This window comes from Lycorma delicatula, chromosome 2 (assembly GCF_047948215.1).
Source record: "Lycorma delicatula isolate Av1 chromosome 2, ASM4794821v1, whole genome shotgun sequence".
Lineage (NCBI taxonomy): Eukaryota > Metazoa > Arthropoda > Insecta > Hemiptera > Fulgoridae > Lycorma > Lycorma delicatula.
Window position 1 is genome coordinate 33,291,290 of NC_134456.1, and position 22,330 is coordinate 33,313,619.

General features: G+C 29.8%; 2 protein-coding genes across 6 annotated transcripts in view; one reads left to right on the forward strand and one right to left on the reverse strand.

Moving 5' to 3' along the window:
• The window catches only part of jp (junctophilin), a 367,551-nt gene that overhangs the window by 237,654 nt on the left and 107,567 nt on the right, over positions 1-22,330 (reverse strand). The gene's annotated exons all lie outside the window — the stretch shown is intronic.
• The window catches only part of LOC142320622 (uncharacterized), a 150,159-nt gene continuing 136,594 nt past the window's right edge, over positions 8,766-22,330 (forward strand). For 2 of the 3 annotated variants that reach the window (XM_075358624.1, XM_075358626.1), the window contains exon 1: positions 8,767-9,592. The gene's annotated coding sequence lies outside the window, so the exon portion shown is untranslated. Of the gene's footprint in view, positions 9,593-22,330 lie in introns of all 3 variants that reach the window. The other variant, XM_075358629.1, reaches the window with a different exon arrangement.

Consider the following 22,330-nt stretch of genomic DNA (forward strand, 5'->3'; position numbering starts at 1 on the left):
GGTCCTACAGGTAAGAGGATAGGAGTTTAAATGTTCCGGGAAAGACCAGTTGACAATCAGTCTGCGAGAGAGTGCTTTGATAGAGTTCTAAGCGAGGAGTTGTTATGCGAGTTGAATCAAGAGTACTCTGCGAGGAGGTCAGTAAAGGATCGAATTTCTAGTGTACATTTGACGCAATTAAGGTGACGTCACAAAAAATTTCAGTACACGAAAACAAAAAATGGTTCAGTGAGTTACTGTTAGACTAAAGTGAAAGATAACGTACTAAATTTCATTTATAAATTGTTAGGGTAGTTTTAATTGTGAACAGCAAAGGTGTTTGCCGTGAAAGAACTTTATACTTGTTTTATTGTTGTTAATACAAGTCTAGTTGTTAAAAGTGTTAAGATTAACGGTCATGCTAATGTTTTTTGTCAAAGGGACTGAATTCTCGTTTTCAACATTTAACTACCTGTGAATAAATGGTGATTACTTTAAATTCTGTTTTGTATGTAATCACTCTCATTATTATTATTATTATTACTTGGTTATGATTACCAAGTATATTACAAATAATAGTATTATTTGTTTATTACTGACATTTATTATTATTATTGTTTACTGTTGTCATTATTGATTTGTCTTATTTTATTTATGTTCTTAAACTAATAAATTGTAATTTTATAAAAATTTTCAATCATCAATCTCCCAGTATCCTGAACAAGCCGCAAACACGCGACATGTACCTTTATGCCTTTGGATATTCAAATATAATTATAAAATTGATTACAAACTATAGTTTCGATAAAGAGAAGAAATTGTTGAATATATATTAAACACTAAAACTTTAGAAATTTAAGGTAAACATGATTTCTTTTTCGTGAAGGGAATTGAAAGTAAGGTGTGATTTAACTCCTACCTAAATGTAACTGTTAAATTTTTTTTCTCTTGGTCCGACTGTTACATACATTCTAGGAACATCTTCATTTTTAATCTCCTTTCTTCGTTTACCCATTGTTGTTTTCTTTATTTTTATATTTCTCTTTTTTTTAACAATTTAAAATTATTAAATTGCATGTCAGTTATTTTCTTTTTTTATCTCTCTGTCATGTAGTTACATTTTTATTCTTTTTTTAATTCTTTAAAAATTTTTTTAAATGTTTTTTCCGATTCACAGACACCAAGAAAGAAGAATATTATTTCAAATGAAAAAACCGTTTTTTTTTTAAATTGAAGAAAAAATACAACCAATCAACATTAAACTTTAGGTATTTCTATTTAAAACAGAGTAACACAGACTAGGAGGTGTTTTCCAAAGGGTCTCATTTATTAATAAATAACATTTATTACTAATAGAACGGTCCAGAAAACTGATACCAGATTTGTGAGAAATTTGGCAGTTTTCTATTGCTAACTCAAGGGGCTTTAACAATAGGACCGTGAAATCAAGTTCTTTTCTTCGTAAATGGGAGAGAGATGTTGATATAAATGTGAAAAAGTGTCTGTAAATGGAGTTTTGTATTCACTACATTTTTCGCTTAAAAATAATGATCAAAGTATTTTACTTCAATCATTTAGAATTATTATATACATTTTTCTGGTGCTCTGATGAATTGTTGACTTAGCTTAAAAATTATTTCAGTAAAATATTCTGAATATTTTTATCCTAATCAATATTACATTTTAGACTATAATTTTGTTGTATGTTTACTTAATGGCTCCGTTCTTTCCCGATAAAAAATCCGATTTTAAAAAATTAACGGTAGATTCTGTCAAACAAATTTTTAGGGACATTAACTGAAGCCCATGTATGTTTATTACAATTGTTTAAAAATATATTTTTTGATCTTATAATCAACATTTATATACTTTTTATGGATGAATTACATTTGAAATTTTCTTTCTTTTATTATATACGAGGCACGGTTCAAAAGTAAGGGCAGATCGGTAACAAAATGAGAAAAATTGAAAAAATTAAAAATTTATTAATGATTTCAAATACTTACATATTTACTATATTCATACATATTCACCATTTCACTTCAAACACTTTTGATATCGTGAATCAAGTTTCCTCAAACGCACTGCATAAAATTCTGCCGCCTGGGTGGTAGTCGCTTTTGCATCGAGATTTTCAGCTCTTTAATCTCCTTGAATCGTTGAGACGCAAGACAGTTTTTGAGATGTAGGAAGCGATAGTAGTTACTGGGTTCGAGATCAGGACTGTAAGACGATGATCAAAAATTTCCCATCCAAATTTTTGAATTGTCTCTGTTGTGATTGCAGCCCTATGTGGACGTGCGTTATCATGAATAAGAACAGTTGCTGATCTCAGTATTCCCCGTTCTCGGATTTGAATGACGTGATGCAGTTTAGAAAATGTTTCACAATAGATTTTTGATCTGATGGATATTCCAGGTTCTACGAAATCAATCAAAGCACACCCCTTTAGTCCCAGAGTATAGTTCCCATGATTTTCCCTCGGGAAAGGGTTTGTTTGAAGTTTTTCAGTTTAGGTGAACCGAAATGACCCCACTGCATGAATTTGTTTCGTCTTAGCATTGACATATGAAATCCACGTTTCATCACCAGAGACGATTTGGGGAAGAGATGAATCTCCCTCGTGATTAGAACGGCCGAGAAAAGCACGTGCAGATATAAATCTGATTTTTGTAACCACTTGTCAACATTTTCGGTACCCATCTTGCAATGAGTTTACGATAGTCTAGCGTGTCAATCACGATTCTCAGCAATGTTGTCTTTGAAACTTCTGGAAATTCTATAGAAAGATTGCTGAATCGTAAAGCGAGGATTTCTTTCACTTTTGCATTCACATGTTCAACGAGATCGTCAGTCCGGAAACTAGGTTTGCCATTTATCTGTTCTTCATGAACATTTGAACGGCCTTCCTTCAACTCACAACACCATAACTTTTCCTTCACTTATTGTGGTAGGCCCATATTTTCACCCAACGATGGTGAATTTCAGCAGCATCTTTTTTTTATCTTACGTCTAGAAGCGTAATCGATTATCGAACTTCCCAACTGACGGGATTTGTTATTACCGAGCTTATTTTAACACTCTCTTTCGTAAAGGCAAACAACAATGACGGAAATGTGGCGGTTACATGCCCAAAAGGCCACTTAAAGCCGTTGCGGATGCGCGAACCAATCAATGCTGCCAATCGCTACTTATAACCGATCGGGGCTCGCTTCGCTCCCCGACCGTCTATCCAGGGATTCTGCTTCGTAGATCCCCGCGTTGTTCGTTACCCTCATGGTTATGAGAATAATACTGATAAATAACAATTAAGGTAAATAACAATTCAGGCTTTACAGAAACCTGAAAAAGAAACTAAATTACAAAAGACAGAATAGTAGTAACTACGGTAACTAAAGTACATAGAGACCTTTGACGTGGAAAACTCCACAACTTATTTCAGATGCCATGGTGACAGAAATATAATAATGAATTAAATGGAGTAATATTTCTTTAATGAATATTTTATTTTACAACTTCATTCACTCCCAAACGGGTTAGGGCCTCAAACTGTGGCTTAAAACCTTCCCTGGTATAACACGAATGTGAGACACTATAACACTCTGTCAGAAGTTATAAGTTGCATCACGCTTCACTGAAGGATGCTTGCTGACGCATATAATTAATACGCAATATATGTGAAGTAATTAATATAGTGATGAATAAAACGACCAATATTAAATCAGATAATTACAACCAAAAGGGAACTAAGAATCATGCAAGCAGTAATGTGTAAACAAATGAAAATGTACAAATGAGAGTCTGGGATTGACCTACGTAAGTTGATTAGAATATAATTATACTGTTATAAAATAACCAAATCTTTCTCCCTTTTACATAAACAACTTTAATTGGTTGTTTTGATAAGTCTATTTATTTAAATAGATTCAACAAAGATAATAAAAATAGATTAAAATAGTACGTATCGGACTTAAATATAACACTATATAAAAGATTATAGTTAATAAATAATTCTTAATTAAAAAAACTAAGATAAAATTTTAGAAATTATTTCATAATAATATAAAATCAACTCAGTAAAAATTAGAGGATTCCTTTATTTTAAAGCAACTAAAAAATTATTTTATGAAAAATAAATAAATAAAATTAAATTGGCTTAATAAATGCATAAAAAATTTTAATTAAAATTCAACAAGAGACGCTACAAAGTGTGAAGTAACTTACACAAATAGGACAGGAGCTACGTTAACTATGTACCCTAAGTATATTCTTCACGTTAGTTTCATATAAGTGGAACATAAAGCCCGTACGCGATACACGTATTAATGAGACATTATAAAAGATACACTTGGTTAAGAAATTATTCTAACCTAGGTTATTACGAAGAAACCTTCCTAAATAAACCAAAATATTCTTATGAATGACTATGAGTTGATTCTAGATTAGAGCAATTACATTTTCAAATGTATGCATACATATATTTTCACTTAGTGGTTTGTTTTTTCCTTCATATTTCATATTTTGCAGAAATTTACGTTCGGAAAAAATTTTGTAACGCAATTACATTTAAAAAATAATTTAAAATATTAAAATTTCATAGATATAATGTTTTCATTCAATCACTGCATATGAAATGATGAAGCAGTAATCTTTACAGAAGTACTGAATGGGGTAAAAAGAATAATAAGTGAAAAATTTATTTTTATGAATATTTATATTCAGGTGCTAAGTTGTAATTTAATAAATAAATACTTTATTTAATGTGAATTTTCTATTTATTAAAATTAGTTTAATTCCTTTTCATGAATATCTTCTATTGGAGTGGATGTATGTACGATTACGGCCGAACGGAAGTTGTATAAGAAGAATGAGACAATAAATATAATTAGCGTAATAAGTAAAGGAGTTATTATTAATAATAGATATAAATACAGTCTTACGCAATACTAATATTTTATAAAAGAAAACACAGTGCAGTACAAATAACAATGTGTTTTACAAATCTGCTATATATATATATATATATATATATATATATATATATATATGTATGTAAGTATGTATGCTCATAAGTACGTTTAAATGGTTAACTGTTTATTGTACATTAAATGACATAAACTATGAGAGCTCTAGTCAACCTGATGGCACAATATACAGGGCACAGCACTTTCAAAAATAATTATAATTTCAAGCCTGTCAGAAAAAATCTAGGAGTAAAGAAGTTTCCCGTTGCCTTATTTACAGATGCTGACGCAAATCAGTATGCCTAACCCAGCAAAAAACTGGTAATTTTCAGTTATTCAACTGAAATTTTCAATCCATTTACTATAAACGTTACTACTATTAGAGAAAGTAACTAACTCTGATTGGTCCTTCTTGTACTACGAGTGCTTTACGAATGATAGTCATAAGAAAGTCTGGTAAAAAAAAGCAAAAAATTAATATTGTTTTATTCTGTTGAAAAAGCGCATTATATTATATACTGTCTCTACGCAGCAAGGTTTTCCTAAGTATTAAATTAAAATGATAAAAAATTCATCTATATAAACTAATAGTAATGTATTCACTTTGCCAAGCTCAAATTTCAGGTTCCAATGAAACATCTATTAAAATATAAAACTACATTAATGTCATATTATTCTTCGAGAATATCTCATCTAAGAGATGAGATTATTAATCTTATCTCGTCTAACAGATAGAGATAAGTGTACGCGGTTTATAACTATAATTTATTCAAATATCATGAAAAATGACTTCATTTCAAACTTTAGACGGGTAAACCTGGATGGCATTTTAATTCCGCATTCTGGAAGCGTAAGGTACGTAGGCCTTCATTTAGCTCGTCGCCTAATATGGAAGGTTGATATACGAAAATGAGGAAGCAACTAAAGGTCAAATTTAAGGAAATGTTTTGGTTGCTGGGCAGTAAGTCCTAGTTTTCATTACTTAATAGGCTGTTATTGTATTCAACAGTGCTGAAACCAATTTGAACTAATGGAATTGAACTACGGCGAACAACAAGCAAAAAACAAACAAAACGTTGAGATTTTGCTGCGGTTCCGAAACAAGTTAGTGAAGTGTATCATAGAGGCCCCATTATTTGCGAAATATAGTGAGATCCATGAATGTTTGGGATTATGCTACGTCCGGGAAGAAATAAAACGTTTCATTTCTAGATCTGAACTGCGCCTGAACAACCACGTTAATCAATTGGCCATGAACCTCCTAGGATAATGGATAGGGCGTTGAAGGCTTAAACATCTCCACGTGCTAGATCTTAGTGACTACATGATTTATGGAAACGTATTTTCTGAGTGCTCTTTATTATTTATTTTTCTCTATTTTTGTTTATTCATTTACTTTATATTTCATTTTCTCTTTCTCAGTGTTCGTCTTTTCCTTCTTTTTTATTTCTGTTTATAGTTTGACTTGTTATGTTACTGATGGATCTATTTTTTTCCTTTTTAAAGTGTATTAACTTTCGGTTCAAATCATAATACTAGTTTGTAATTATTGTGGAGTTTTGTTGAGAACTTCCTTTCAAATGTTTGTGTAACCAAATAAGATGTAACCGATTGTAAATAAAATCTGGGAAAAAAAACTTGACTTCTTATTGAAAGATACCGAATACATTTTTTTTAATTTCACTTTTTCATTGCTTCATTAAGTGGAGAATTTTTTAAAAATGTTATTTTTTATAATTTTTTGGGTGTTTTCGATTTTTATTTATTCCTCTGAATTTACTGGACTTTTTTTTATAGATGGTGTGATTATTCTTTATTATGCATAATTTTTATTAATATATTTTCACTTTAAAATTTATTATATTATAGATATGCAATAATTTTTTTCTGATAACCTGACATTATCATTACGCCCAAATTTGTGCCTCAAGTTAGTGAAAATAACTTTTCCTCTTTTTGATATTAAAATAATAAAGTCTACTACACCTATTCGGTTTAAGTTAAAAGAGTGTTCTGTTCATCATCAATTTTTTATGAAGTGGCTAAAAATTATCAACTGTTTTACCTCTTACCTAACCATTCTATTTATGTCATATAATATCTCAAAAATGCTCCTATGATATTTTATTCATCAATTGGTTATTGACCAGGTACACGTGGAGAAACATGCATTTATATGAAATTTATTTATACATGGCTTATAATGATATAAATGGTACTATCGCATTTTATTAACAATAATTCAAAAGACTTAAGTCGTAGCCGGAAACATTATCTTTTCTGGAAAGCAAGAATTTTTTTAGTTTTGCTCAACGTGCAATAAATTCGACTGAAATTCGGGTCCAGTTAGAAGTGTGCATTAATCAAATTTGAATAAGAAATTTGCCACTCCATAATTTCCTTTTAACTGCTAAATAATTAAGTAAGTACATCATTAGTTTAATTTATTGATTACGGAAACTTAATTTTTTTTCTTCATAAACTTCTCTTTATACAATTTTAGACGAAACTAACAAAATTGGCAATCAGAATTGAACGAAAGTAAAATAAATTTTGTAATTGCCGCTAAAAAAATAGAATTGTATTAATTTTTACCCTTTGAAATTTTGGTATTATCAAAACAATAAAAGACCGAAATTCAAATCAATATTTTTAAAAAATTGCGGAGTAAACAGGATTGGAAATATCATTTGAAAAACTGAACTTCTCTCTAACAAAAAAAATTCACCGAAATTTGTAAACATCAAATATAGAAAACGTAAAAAAAAAACAAACAACAACCATTGTAAATAGCTGGGAGAAATAATTCAACCCAACCGTGTAAAGACAAAAAAGCTAATGAAATTCGGGTGAATAAAATGAAAAATGGATACAATCATAAAGTATCTGCAACAATATTTATTAACACCAAATAAGAAATTGTAACTCAATAAAAAAATCCCGACAAGTTTGTATTTATCTGAATCTTTTCTATGGTTAATTTGTATGTTTGTATATCTAATCATTAATAAAGTTGAATAATTAGAAAATATTACGAGAAAATATCCTAGGTTCAAAAATCAAGATGCGATTTAATTATTACAATCTAATGATTAAATTTACAAAAGATAAATAAATGTAAAAATATTTTTCAAAGTATTAAAAAAGGGAAGATTATGTTTTAAAGACACATTTTTTTAAAGAATAGATTAATTAAAAAGTTTTTACTTTTTACAGCAACAAAAAAAATTAAATCAATCTGGTTCATGAAAACAGAAAGAACCTGGAAAAAAATTATTATTTCCGTTGATGATGTTTTAGAAAGAGAATTATTTAACAAAAAAAGTTCATAATTTTGAATTACGGAAAATTGAAAGAAAGGAATATCACAGAAGAACATCTTGAAAGACAGAAGTAAAATACAGAGAAAACGCTGAAATAAGGAATCTAAAATATAATCAATTTTGTTGGCTATAAAAAAAGTAATTTATTTCAATATATATATATATATATATATATATATATATATATATATATATACAATTTGCTTAATTTTGTTTACAGTTAATAAATTTAATATTTTATTTAAATTTTGAATGTTTAATAAAATAATTTCATTAAAAATTGTTAGATGAAAAGTTAACATTATACACTAAACTTAACCACCGACGCAATAGAGCAAAATGCAGCTGTGTCAGACATATGGCGTAGTGGATTGAAACAACTGTGATATAATAAGCAAACTAACAAGAATGTAAACGTAATACTGCACACCTGTTTTATGTAAAAAAGCAGTGGAATTTAGCAGCCAAGAAATTTACATTTACGAAGAAAACTAAAAGATTCCATACTTTTACCATTACGGATAAATTCATTCGCTTAATATATTATTAACATATTAGTGTATATTTTACACATGAATTATAAACATAACGCAGTCTCTCGTCATAATGCGGAGGGTTTACCGTACTGATGAGTAATTAATTAACAATATTTATTGATGTACAACCAAGGTTGTTGAACTTTGAACTTTAGACTGGTATACCTCACCCATTCTGTAGGCTATTTATTTTAAACTTCAGATGTGATTTTACTTTTAAATCGTCATTAAGGTAACATTTTTGTAAAAAAACTAGCGTTCTACATCGCACTCGTACAATCTACACCATTTACTTTACAACTTGTATTACAGACTTTTCAAAGAAAAATATGACATTATTTTCGGTGGCATGGAGAAAGTGGGGGATGAAAATGGATTTTCTTTGCGTTTTGAGGTATGTGGAGTACGAAAATACCATTCACTTAAATTGGGGTTTCCTTATATAAATCAATATCATTGAAATTGATATAAGTTGTAGTAGTGTATCTGAAGTTGAGAATGTGAAAATTTTATTAAAATTGATTGAGTCGTTCCTGAGTTACGTTCAATTTAAGGTGGAAAAATATTTGAGGTTACGTTGATCCTGTAGTGATTATTTTTTTATACACACTTATGCAGTGAGTCTCAATGGTGAGTGAGTTGAAAGTTGATGCTTGTGTGTAGGATCTACTGGTTAATCGAATGTTCTGACTGGGAAATAGTGAAGGGTCGGAAAAGAAAAGATGGTCTGCTTGTGCAGAACTGCGCAAGAGTTTTTATTTTCTGTTTTTATATAAGAAGATATAGATAGGTAAGTTAATCAATTTCTCTTTTCTTTTGTGTTTTTTTTTTTTATAATCAGTTTGTTAGCCGATCGACTTAGAATATTCTCAATTCTTTCTATTTTCTATTAATGTTTTAACTTCAACAACCTCGGTTATCTGATTTATATAATCCAAACTTTAGATAGTGCATATCTCGTACATATCCTTTCCCATCAACAAATTAAGTAAACTTTGATGTCTTAATATAGGATTAAGTAACCTAGTTCATCTCTTTACCAGAGATTACCTAAAATTTCTCTTCTGCTATTCATCTTTTATCATTACATTTAAAATTTTATCCATGCACCAAATTTTCAACATCCGATATAACGATATTCCCTTTAAGGCTCCTATTATTTTCCGTTGTCTGTTTTTTAAATACCATAAAAAGCTAAATTCCACACAGAAATATTTTATTATAATCAAATAAAATTAATCAAAAACAAATATTCTTAATAATAATTTAAATTAAAAAAAAGATAAACATCAAAAATGGCATAGAGCATGTTTAGTATATGGATGTACAGCGTCTTCGATATTAAATTAGGCGAGAGGTTACAGTTTTTTAATAAAACTTATCGTTCAAATCATGACGTTAAAGAACTTATTGAGTAAGCGATAATTATTGCTTTAGTCTACACTACCTACATTTTCTAATCGTCCTACACCCATTTCATAGAATTTTCAGTGATTCAATTTAAAATAAATTCAAACAAAAGGTATTTTAATTAAACATTAAAGATCGAAATTTTATATATTTATTCTAAACAATAAATTTCAATTTATTTTAAACTAAATTATAGTGGACTGTCATCGTATTAATTCAAAGATTTATTAAATTCTGAATTTCAAACTATATAATATAATATGTATTTTTACTTTAAACAGCTCTTAATACGAATATCGAACAGTTTATCATGTACTGGTATCCTCCATGTCTCGGCTTCTCCCGCGCTATAAGCGTATAGAACTCAAAATCTTGAAATAGTTATTCTAGTAATTATGTGTGGCCTGTTGCTCTCAGATTTTTCTTTAATTACAAATTACCGGATAAGATAGATTAATCTGGATAAATAAGAAATTTCCAGTTGTTAGATATGTAAAATGTTCGTCATTCCCTTTAATTGTATCAACAAATTAATTTGTTTTTATGTATATTACGATGATTATAACAATAAAAATTGAACTTTTAAAGAAACTTTTTATTTTCCTAATGTATACTTTGCAATCTGTTCAATTATTAAACAATTAGCAACCCCTCATGTTCAATGAGATGAGGATGATATATAAATGAGATCTTGTACAGACTCAGACCGACTATTCCTGCGATGTGTGGTTAATTGAACCCCAATCATCAAAGTACACCAGTATCTACCATCTAGTATTCAAATTCGTATAAAAGGAATAAACTTTTACTAGGATTCAAGCCTCAGAATTTTCGACTTCGTATATCATTTGTTAAACAACTGATTTGCGACGACGAGTTAACCACTAGACTAGCGCGTTGGGCTTTTGTAACAAATGACATTAAATTTAGTAAATCGCATAATAACTGTCTAAAGAAGTCGATATTGACTTGACAATTTCTATCGACTATAGACAATGACAGAATATTTATTAAAAGAGGGTTTTATTTATTAATATATTTTTTACTTATGATTTACAGCGTGAGATTGATGAGGTTTTAACTGTGGTCTTACAGGGGGAAGGCACATAGGTTCGATTCAGACATCTTCTCTTTTTTAAATTTTCTTTTTTATTTAAATATATTGATTTATTAATAATTATTAATCTCTGATTGTAAAAAAAAACTTTTACGATAATTTATAATTCAATAATAACAATAAAAAAAATATATATGAAAAATTATCAGAAATTATTAATAAAATAAAATGTTTACTTTTCATTTAAAAAAAATAAGTATATGTAATTTAATAGGCGTAAAGGAAGTAATGTAGTGTCCACATCAATTAGTTTTGTACATGTGATTCACCAATCTTGGATGTTTTTCTGAACACTAAATATAAATGATAAGTAAACGTTTATGAAACTAAACGATTTTTCTTATTTATAAAACAATAAAATTAAATATTTTGATCTGCAATGAAAAATCATATTAAAATTTTATGTATATCCCCTAATTTACTAGTTTATTAAACTTTCTATTCTTCTGACAAACAAAAGCTACAAGCCACAACACTTCTAAGTGTACTCGTGTGTTAATATTAGTTTCTAGCCTACCAGGTGCCTCATTTCTAGTAAGTGCCCTATATAAAAACATCAGCTGCCAGAACTTGCAAGCTTTATGCTGTGCTTTGAATCATCATCTGTACGATCAAAACGATGAAGCGTGGTTAAAATAGGAGTATTATAACACATTTTTATTTCATATTAAAAAATAAACGAACGGAAACAAACAAACCCACAACTGAAATCAAAACAGAAATAGTATGACAAGCAGTAAATTAATTTTTAGCCCTGCAAATGTTTAATGGTAATAAAAGTGGTCAAATAATTAGTAAATCTACATTTTAAGTTTTTTTTTTATATAGAAATTAAGATATTCTTCTAGTAGGAATTTACTTTTGATTTGTTTAAATTTAGTTATCAATTAAATCTTAACCCAGCGGGTTGGTATAGTGGTAAACTGATCGTCGTAAATCAGCTGATTTCGAAGTCAGGAGTTCTCAGGTTCAAATAATTATAATGGTAGTTTCTTTTATTCGGATTTGAATATTAAATCGTGAATACCGTTATTATTTGTTGGTTGGGTTTCAATTAACCACACATTTCAGGAGTGTTCGCACAAGACTACGAGTTTACCAGTACCAGTTACGTTCACTAATAAGTTGCTAATGACTTTAATTTTTGATGGGAGTATAAACAAAAAAACTGATGTGGACAACATATGACTTCTTTTCATTGTACGCCTATTAAATTACATATACGTTTTTTTTTAAATGGAAAGTACGTAACATTTTATTTCATTAATAACTTCTGATATTTTTTCATATTTAAACAAATTTTTTTATTGTTATTATTGATTTATTATTTATCGTTTTTTTTTTTTACAATGAGATATTAATAAATCAATGTTTAAATTAAAGAAAAGTTAACAAAAAAAAAGAAGATGAAGTCTGCTTCGAACCGATATGCTTTCCCAAATATCCAAATATTTCATTAATAAAATTTTATTTGGTTATAACTCTGAAACCAATGAAAATAAGTAATACTTATGTAAATCGTTGAAAAGCTCTCAATGAGGGCTTATTACTGCAGTTAAGAAAAAGTTAAAAATCCAGATTTGTTTGGATATTGGGCTTTTTTGGACACTTTTGGTTCAGTCGATTGCAATCAAGGGGAGGCATATAACTAGATGTTATAACAGTCCTAAATCCAAAATTTCAACATCCTACGGCTAGTCGTTTACGAGTTATGCGAGATACATACGTAAGTACAGAAGTACGCCGAAACTAGTCAAAATTAATTCATGGATGGTCAAAATGAATATTTCCGTTGAAATCTAAAAATCGAAATTTTTCGCGGTCATAATACTTCCTTTACTTCGTACAAGGAAGTAAAAATATTTTTAAAGAAGATTAAATTTTTATTTTTAATTAAGTATTTTTATTTATAGTATAAATCTTTTCTTCTGGATAAACGGGGCTCGGGTTTTTAATTGTTTAAAAAAGAAATAAGTCATAATCGATCAAAGTCTTCCAGATAAATTCACCAATTTCCCAAGTTACATTACTAACAGATTACTTTACAGCAGATTCTATAAAAAACGATGTATTTAAAATTTCACTCAGAAATGACGATTCATAAAAATCAACTGGCAAGATATATTTACCAAATTTTATTAGAATAAGAAATAGGAAGAATTTTCTTCATTAAAATTTAAAGAATTATTTATTTACTTTCAAATTTTTTTCATTTTAATGTGGTTTTCTTTCTACTTGTTTTAAAAAAATTATGTAAAAAATATTATTGTACTTGTTTTATTTTCATTCCATTTCATGCTTATATTATTTAATATCTGTAATGGTGTAGGCTAGACTAAAATTAAAAAATAAAAATAATAATTTAGTGTTAAACTTGTAAGAAACAAAGAAATTTACAATAAAAAAGTGTATTGTTTAAAAAGTAAAAGCTAAAATAAAATCTCGTGAAGAGAAAACAATTTTTTAATGTATGTTAAGAATGACTCCTTAATTATGGGAGAAAAAGAATGTAAACGACTCATTTAAGCTCTATTTTTCTTTAAAAAAAGACAAAAAGACAAAGAGATCCACAAGTAAATCATCTACAATCAATGAAAATTAGCTAAAAAGATATTTACTTATAAATTTAAAAAAATATATGTAAATAAATTAATAAAAATTAAGTTCTTGGTATTCAGTAATTACCAAGTAAACAGTAATTACTGAATTTTTATTTCATCATGTATAAAAATAATTTTTTATTGTTTTTTTTAATATCCACATTTTTCCATTTTTTCTGGTATTAGCTGGGAGGGATTTAGCATTAATTTTATGATGAATGCCCTTTCTGACGCCAACCTACTAAAAGGATACACCACATCAACGTATGAACTTCTGACTACACAAACATTTACTAATCATGATTGATGTTACTTTATTTTTATTTTTATTAGAGAACCAGTGTATTAATAAAACAAAAAATAATTATACTGTAAATTATTACCTATGCAAAAGATATTATTTTAAGTTAAAAAAAATTATATACATATGAATATATATATTAGCATCCCCGCCGCGGGTTTGCTCGCGTTGTACGGTAACTTGCGTTTCCTGTTGCAGTCAAGAGATGATTAGCCGGTCAGGGTTCACTTCGCTCACCCTTTCTGTCCAGCCAGGGAACTCTGCGCCCTGGACCCCCTGCGTTCATTAAATTCATACCTGTGAGAATAATAATAAATAAAAATTAAAGCCTGTTCAGTTTATTAAAATTTCAGCGTATTTTAATTTCTTCAGTGCAAACAGTTTTGTCAGTACAGGACCCATTAATTGGTTTTTAGATTTCCCATCGTGGCTTTGCTCACGAAAATCATAATCAGAATTAGAAACATAAACTACGGTCATAATGTTAACAAATCTCATAAAATTCATTCAATAGCAGTAGCATAAAACGGCAAAAATATAAAAAACAATTTATGTTTTTTACCACTAAAATATTAAAATTCAAAAAGCCCGAAAATGTGTTTTAGATATTTATCTGAAGAATATTTTCGAGCTAAAATCGAGTGAATATCTTGTTTAGTAAAATCGGAAATGGGGAAAAATTTACCAATCATTGTTCGATAATCTTTTACCTTACTTCACCCTTCAAAATCGAATTTAAAAAAGCTAGAATTTGGTTTTTATATATTCACATGATGATTAAACACACCTAAAATCAAGTTGACATCATCATTTGTTACAGAAAAATTTTAAAAAATTGTAAATTAAATTTTTACTCCATTTAACCCTTTAAGCTCGGAATTTCAAAAAATCTTTACTTGGTGTGCACTTCACCGTAAAAATATGTATACAAATTTGCATCAATTTATCTTTAGTAGTTTTGCTGGACGTTGATGAATCAGTCAGGGCAATTTGCTTTATAAGTACAGAATGATATATGACTTTATATATATAAGAAATATATATATATTTCTGCTGTCCGTGTTTATGTGACTGAACTCCTCCTAAACGGCTGGACTGATTTTGATTAAATTTTGTGTGTGTGAATAAGTTGATTCGAGAATGGTTTATATTCACAGTTTGATCCGATAGAAAATGTTTTTTAATTAATTTATTTATTTACGTGTTGTTGTGATCTTGGGATGGTTAAGGTTGACAATTGGATCCGGTAGGCAGCGCTGCGATCGTTTTTAGAATTGCGCGCTTATTGAGAATATTATATTATTATTTATTTTAATAACGTTTTAAAGTGTAATTTAAAAATATACATAGTGCAAATTTGTAAGGTGCAGTATTGAAGTGAGTATATGAAGCGGTAATATGGACAAAGAATGCCAACAATGTCATGCATTTAAATACATATTTAAATACTTATTTATAAGGTGAATCGGCCGGTCTTTGCTGCGCATCAGGAAAAGTTTCACTTTCATCATTGAATTCGCCGCCAGAACCATTGAAAACACTATTGGCTGGAGCCACATCTCAATCGAAATTGTTTTTGCGTAAAATTAGTAAATTCCATTCTTGCTTCCAAATGACAAAATCGTTCAGAATGCGGATGGTCGTAATTTTGAATGAACATTTAAGATTCAGGGCCAAGTGTATCATCAAATTGGTTGTTTGTTCTCAATGTCTGATGCCGATCCAAAATTTTTGCAAATCTACTTCATGGGAAATGAGGAGCAACAAATTAACACACGCTACCAATACAACCACATCGAGCAGACGGAGGAGCGAGAAATAGTGGCAACTTTGGAAACGTTCTTGCGTTGGCAATTGCTTCGTCAGGCATTGCAGCGACTTTGCTTGATGCTGGCGGACTGCGCATTCGGCACTCAAGTTGCCATTAAACATTCACACAAATCCAAACGCAATGTGTAACATAAAGAAGCATTCAGGCATGGGTGAAGTTTTGAGAAAATGCAAAATTATTATCTGGGCTCACAATGCACTATGGCTCACAAGCATTCACTTGAAGCTCTTGATAGAACGCTGAAAGATCTCATAGGTCGAATTGTGATGACTGTACGCGTGGTGGCGTCAGATATTAAAAAAAAATTTTTTTTTTACATATTTTTTCATCAAAATGAACCAAACAATTTATAATTTATTTGAAATTTGCTTTTAATTTTTGGATTTACAACGTTTGACCAGGACAACGTCTGTCGGATCCGCTAGTATATATATATATATATATGAATCCATTAAATATTTTTATTTAATGGATTCATATTCATTAAATCTAGTACTTAATTTCTTACTTAATTTCAATTACGAAAAAAAGAGAATATAGTTTTATGCATACTAAAAAAAAAAATTGAATTATTTAGATTATTCAGTATACGCTAGTGTATAAAAAAAATTACTTTCGGCACGCCGGAAGGCGAAGGTAGATTTCACCAGTGCTAAGTCGGGAATAAAAAAGATTTCCACCTTAAACTTAAAAAAAACTTCAAATTTACTCAATACATCAACGGTTGCTTGTGAAAAAAGTTTCAAATGTTTAGCATACGATAAGCTCCATCTTCTTACAATTCCATCAATATTTCGGTCATCCCTTGCCGTAAGGAAGGGGTCATATAAAAAATTGTTTCTAACAAATGTTTTAGGGAATGTTTAGAGGACTAATGAACACTTTAAACCGATTCGATACTGTGCCTATTAAGGGAGGTACGATATTTTGTCTTCGAAACCCTATTTTTTCAACCCCCTGGACCAATGGTTGGTGATATCAAAAAACTTTACTTAGATTATACCCTTATCCAAAGAATAGTAGAAATTCGATATCCCATTTAATGGGAAAGTTATAACGATATTATATTTTTTCAAAAAAGCCCTCCCGTTTCTACGCCTTGGTCCGATTTCGCCCATTAACGAAACAGACTGAGATTTTTTGTCGTTATATTTTATGTATAAATTTGAAAATGATTGGCGGAAAATTACGGCAGTTATATAAAGTGAAATATATGTATAAATGTATATATAAACGTTTGAACTGACGGTTGTTTTGGGGTCTGGGGGATGTGAAACGCTAAGGTATTCGAAATTTTCCGGAAGTCGAATCATGGTACCCATTACAATAGGTAGCCTTTTTATGAAATCTACCTAATAACGGACGATTCTAATTATGCAACAGAACATAATACATTACGTTGATTAAGGGACTAATTATTATGCTATGCTACATATCTAATTTATTGGTTAAAATATCGTCAAGTGTTTCTTAATAACTTGGTTATTAGTAAAACTTACGTGTATGCGGATGATTTTACCTAAGTTTCCTCTTGATTCTTCTGTATAATCAGAAATCGTCATCGTTGATGGATTGGATTTTCATGTTATTACATAAAATTTAATTTTCATAAATCATGATACATCAAATTAACTTTAGATTGAAATATTTGATTCGTGTTCGTTAATTTAGTTTAATATACTTCTAAGATGTTTAGGTCCAGATATGTAGAAGAAAATGTTATAAGGCGAACTGCATGCCTTGAGGATTTTAATCTTATTTAATTGTACGCGAAGACTGTCTAACAGTTTCCATTTTATGTCAACACTGATTAAAAAAATTAATTGATAAAAAAATAATCATAAAAAATAATACCACTTCCATTCTGTTAATCTACTATAAAATACAAATAATTTATTTTTAATGAAATCCCGAGATTTTTTTCTATCAATCAATGAAATTAGAAGACCCAAAAATCCATAGTTATAATAATGGTATAGTACAATTATTAGAAGTAAATACTTTTAAGCTACATTCGTTTTTCATAAGATGCCAGTTAAGATTCGTAAAAACCGAAAATATTGATCGAATTAATAATAGAAAATATAGTATGTATATATATATATATATATATATATTTATATTCGCGTGTATATGTATTTATAGGCGCGTGTGTATGTCGAATACACTATAGAAATGTAATGAATAGGTAGAAAGGATGAAAAAAGCAAACGGATTGAAATGCAGTATCTTCATCTCTTTCACTACCGATTTAACACTTTCAGAATCGCCTACTCTTTATTAAATCACTTGTAAAAAGTGATTTTTATACTTTAAAAGTCGTTTTTTCCTTTTCATTACTTCAAGCTGAACTAATTTATTGCTTGTTTTAGTTTGTAACTCTTTTTATTGTTTTTGATATTTTAAAATTACCAAGTTTATGGAATAAACTTATTTGTGAAATAAATTAATCCTTATACTGTAATTCTTAATAATGAAGGGGAATTTTTTAACTTCAAATTGAAAAGTCGACTCCAAATTAAATTTAAATTCAATTGTAGTTGTTTTTAATTTGGGTCCTATTGCGAAACTTCGGATAAAAAGAATTAAGAAAATTACTTTTTATGAAGGTATTTTGAAATTATTATTTCGCCCTCTGGTCTGGTCAAGCGGTTAATTCGTCGTAATAAATCAGTTATTTAACAACTGATTCTGTCTGATTTGAATACTCGACAGTGGATACCGGTATGCTTTGGTGGTTGGGGTTCAATTAACCACACGTCTCAGGAATGGTCGGTCTGATTCTGTACAATACTACACCTCATTTATATGTCATACACATCATTCTTATATAAATGAGGAGGGTTGCTTATTGTTCACAAAATAGCACACAAAATAAAATTTCTGTTTTTTAAATTTTATACTCTTTGAATTAATTTTTACAAAACATTTGAGTAGATGTATAATAAATTCTATCTTTATAAAAGAAAAAGCCTTTGCTATTTGCAGAAAACGCACATCTTGATAAAAACAAGAAAAATATTGTACGGAAACTGCAACCAAGTTTCGTCTAAGGATCTCTGAAGTGCGGTAATATTTATGTATAATTTTGTTTATTTTGATTTTCCAAAATATTTTCTTAAAATTTTCACTGAAAATACTTTTAACATTAGACCAGTTTCAGGGTACATATCATTAGTCCTAAAAATCTAATCTAAACAATGATGAAAACAAAAACAAGAATTTCTTCCAATAATCTATGTAAATAAAATAGTTTTTAATTTAAAACATTTTTCCGCTTAAGTTAACTTGAAGAAACTTACAACAGGACTATTTGAAGCACTTTCTATTCTAAATAAAAAAGAATCATGGAAATCGGTCCATTTTGTAAAAAATAAGACTCAACATACATACAAAAACTAATAAAGACCGAATTTTTTTTTTTTTTTTCGGAGTGGGTTCAAAGACACGAAGCAAAGAAAAATGGGTAAATTTTTTCTTGTAACAACCGATTTTATTTAAGACAGTTTAGGAAGAATGAATAAAGAAATTAGCTTGAAGAAGGCAATAACCAGGATTAAATAAAATAAAAAAATCCCTTTTGGCACGCCGGAAGGCTGAAATAGATTTCACTGGTGTTAAGTAGGGGATAAAAAATATTTCACCTTAATGTTAAAAAAAACTTCAAACCTATTCAATACGACAATGGTTGCGTGTAAAAAAAAGTTTCACATATTTAGCATAGGACAAGCCCCATCTTCTTTCAATTCTAACAAACTTTAAACGAATTCTATATGTGTGTGCGCGTGCGCGCGCGTATATACTTATAAACCTTTAAACTGACGGTGGTTTTGGGTCTGGGGGATGTGAAAAGTGAAGAAATTTTCCGGAAGTCGAATCATGGTACTCATTACAATAGGTAGCTTTCTTACGAAATCTACCTTATTTATTAATAAACGAGAAACAATATTAACGAAATGCTGTTAAATAATGAAGGGTCAGACACTACTGGGTGTTAGTTGGGAAAATTTCTGATCTGTCAAATTAATTTGATTTTATATTAAAAAAAAAAAAAACATAATAAAAGATCTAAATAATGATAAAATAAATGATTATAACAATTAAGATATTATTAAATATGAAAACAGTTTAGTATGAAATTATAGTAAAATAAATATTTTAATGAATTTAACAGTAATTTAAATAATGGATGTACAAAAATTATCGGAAATTTAATTTGTTATAATACCTCTTGGATGAGGTGTACAGTCTTTATTAAGGCTAGATGCAATACGGGTTTAGTCCCGCGCATGGTCGTGGACTGATTCCCTATCTTTCCGTTTGACTGCGCCTCTAACAAAGCGATTCCTAAACCGAAAACCTTCTCTGTATTTTGGAGTATTGTAAATATGAATCTGTAGTACAGTTTAACGTGCGTTCTCTTGATCTTTTAATTATGATTCTACCAGTGACAACAATAAAATTTGTTGAAATCTGGCATAATCAGTTAGAAATGATCAGATATCTGTATAAAGGAAAGAGTGCAGGACGACCAAGGGTGTCTGATGGTGTCAAGGAGTCTTTCCTGCGTAATCCTAAAAAAATCTGTTAGGAAGGCCAGCCGCGAACTAGCAATTTCGGTGATGGCAGTGAAATGTTTCTAAAAAAACGCTTACATATGCGTACGTATAGCGTTTACAGTTGCTACGGGTTTTGAAGCCTAACGATAACGCTATGCGTGCCAACTTTGCAACCGAAATGATACAGCATGAAGATAAGGACTTTCTTGATCGCATTTTCTCTAGCGCTGAGTCAACATTTCATATAAGAGGACAGTTAACACACATAATGTCCACATCTAAGAGTCAGAAAATCCCCATGATTGTAAAATGTGAAAGGGACTTCTAAAAATTAAATATTTTCTGTACAATATCCAGACGGCAAGTTTTCAGGCCATTCCTTTTCGTTGAAGCAAGCGTAATAAGAATTGCGTATTTGGATATGTTGCATATCCAGATACATTTCCCAACTCCATAATGGATCAGAGGATTTTATTTGGTAACAAGATGGTGCGCCTCCTCAATTGTATAACTCTCCAAAGGATCGGTTAAATGACAGTTTTCCCAAAACCGCAGGATCAATCGGGATGGACCCGATGACAGATCCTGTTTTTGGTGGTCCCTAAGGTCACTCGGTCTGACTCCGTGTGAATATTTCCTTCGGGGTTTTATTAAGAGTCTTGTGTATGTTGACTCCGCTACCTTCTGATTTACCCAGTTTGAATCACAGGATTACAGTAGCTTTGCTTCCATAACTTCAGATCCTGGTTAAAGTTTGGCATGAACTCTTCGATCGGTTGGAAATGTGCCGCGTGACGTAAAGTGTTCACACTGAACACTTGTAGTAAAGACTGTAAGAGTTACTCTTTAATTTTATTTTCGATTCATTACTGTAAATCGAAGTTAAGACATTTTAAATAGTTTTATCCATCCACCTTCAAATAAATATCATTCATTCATTTTAATTAAACAAGGTTATAGATACGTTTAGTTCATATCAGTTAGTCTTCTAAATAAATTCCCGAGGTTGAAGTCTTTCTTTCTTTTTCTTTCTTTTTCCTGTTTAGCCTCCGGTAACTACCGGTTAGATAATACTTCAGAGGATGAATGAGGATGATATGTATGAGTGTGAATGAAGTGTAGTCTTGTACATTCTCAGTTCCACCATACCTGAGATGTGTGGTTAATTGAAACCCAACCACCAAAGAACACCGGTATCCACGATTTAGTATTCAAGTCCGTGTAAAAATAGCTGGCTTTACTAGGACTTGAACGCTGGAACTCTCGACTTCCAAATCAGCTGATTTGGGAAGAAGACGCGTTCACCACTAGACCAACCCGGTGGGTTCCGAGGTTGAAGTCTTTCGTTCAAAAACGTTTGCATTAATGTTTCCTTCCTTAAAATAAATGTAACATGTTTTGATTTGTTATAATTTTCCATTTTCACACTAATCTTGAATTTTGTTGTGATGTATCTGAAGACTGTTGGAACAGTTGAGGATTATTGGATTGTTGGATTATTGTCCTGAAAGTGAATTTTTTCGTGTAAATGTATCACCTGAAAATAATGATGCTATTGTCATTATCTGAAAAATCAGACATAAATAGTGTATATAAAAAAAAAAAACGGACTCAAGATATTTCTACGGATTAACCCAGATTTTATCGTCTAAAGGGAAGTAAATATATATTGAATTCTTATATGAAAATAATTGTTTATCAGGAATGCGA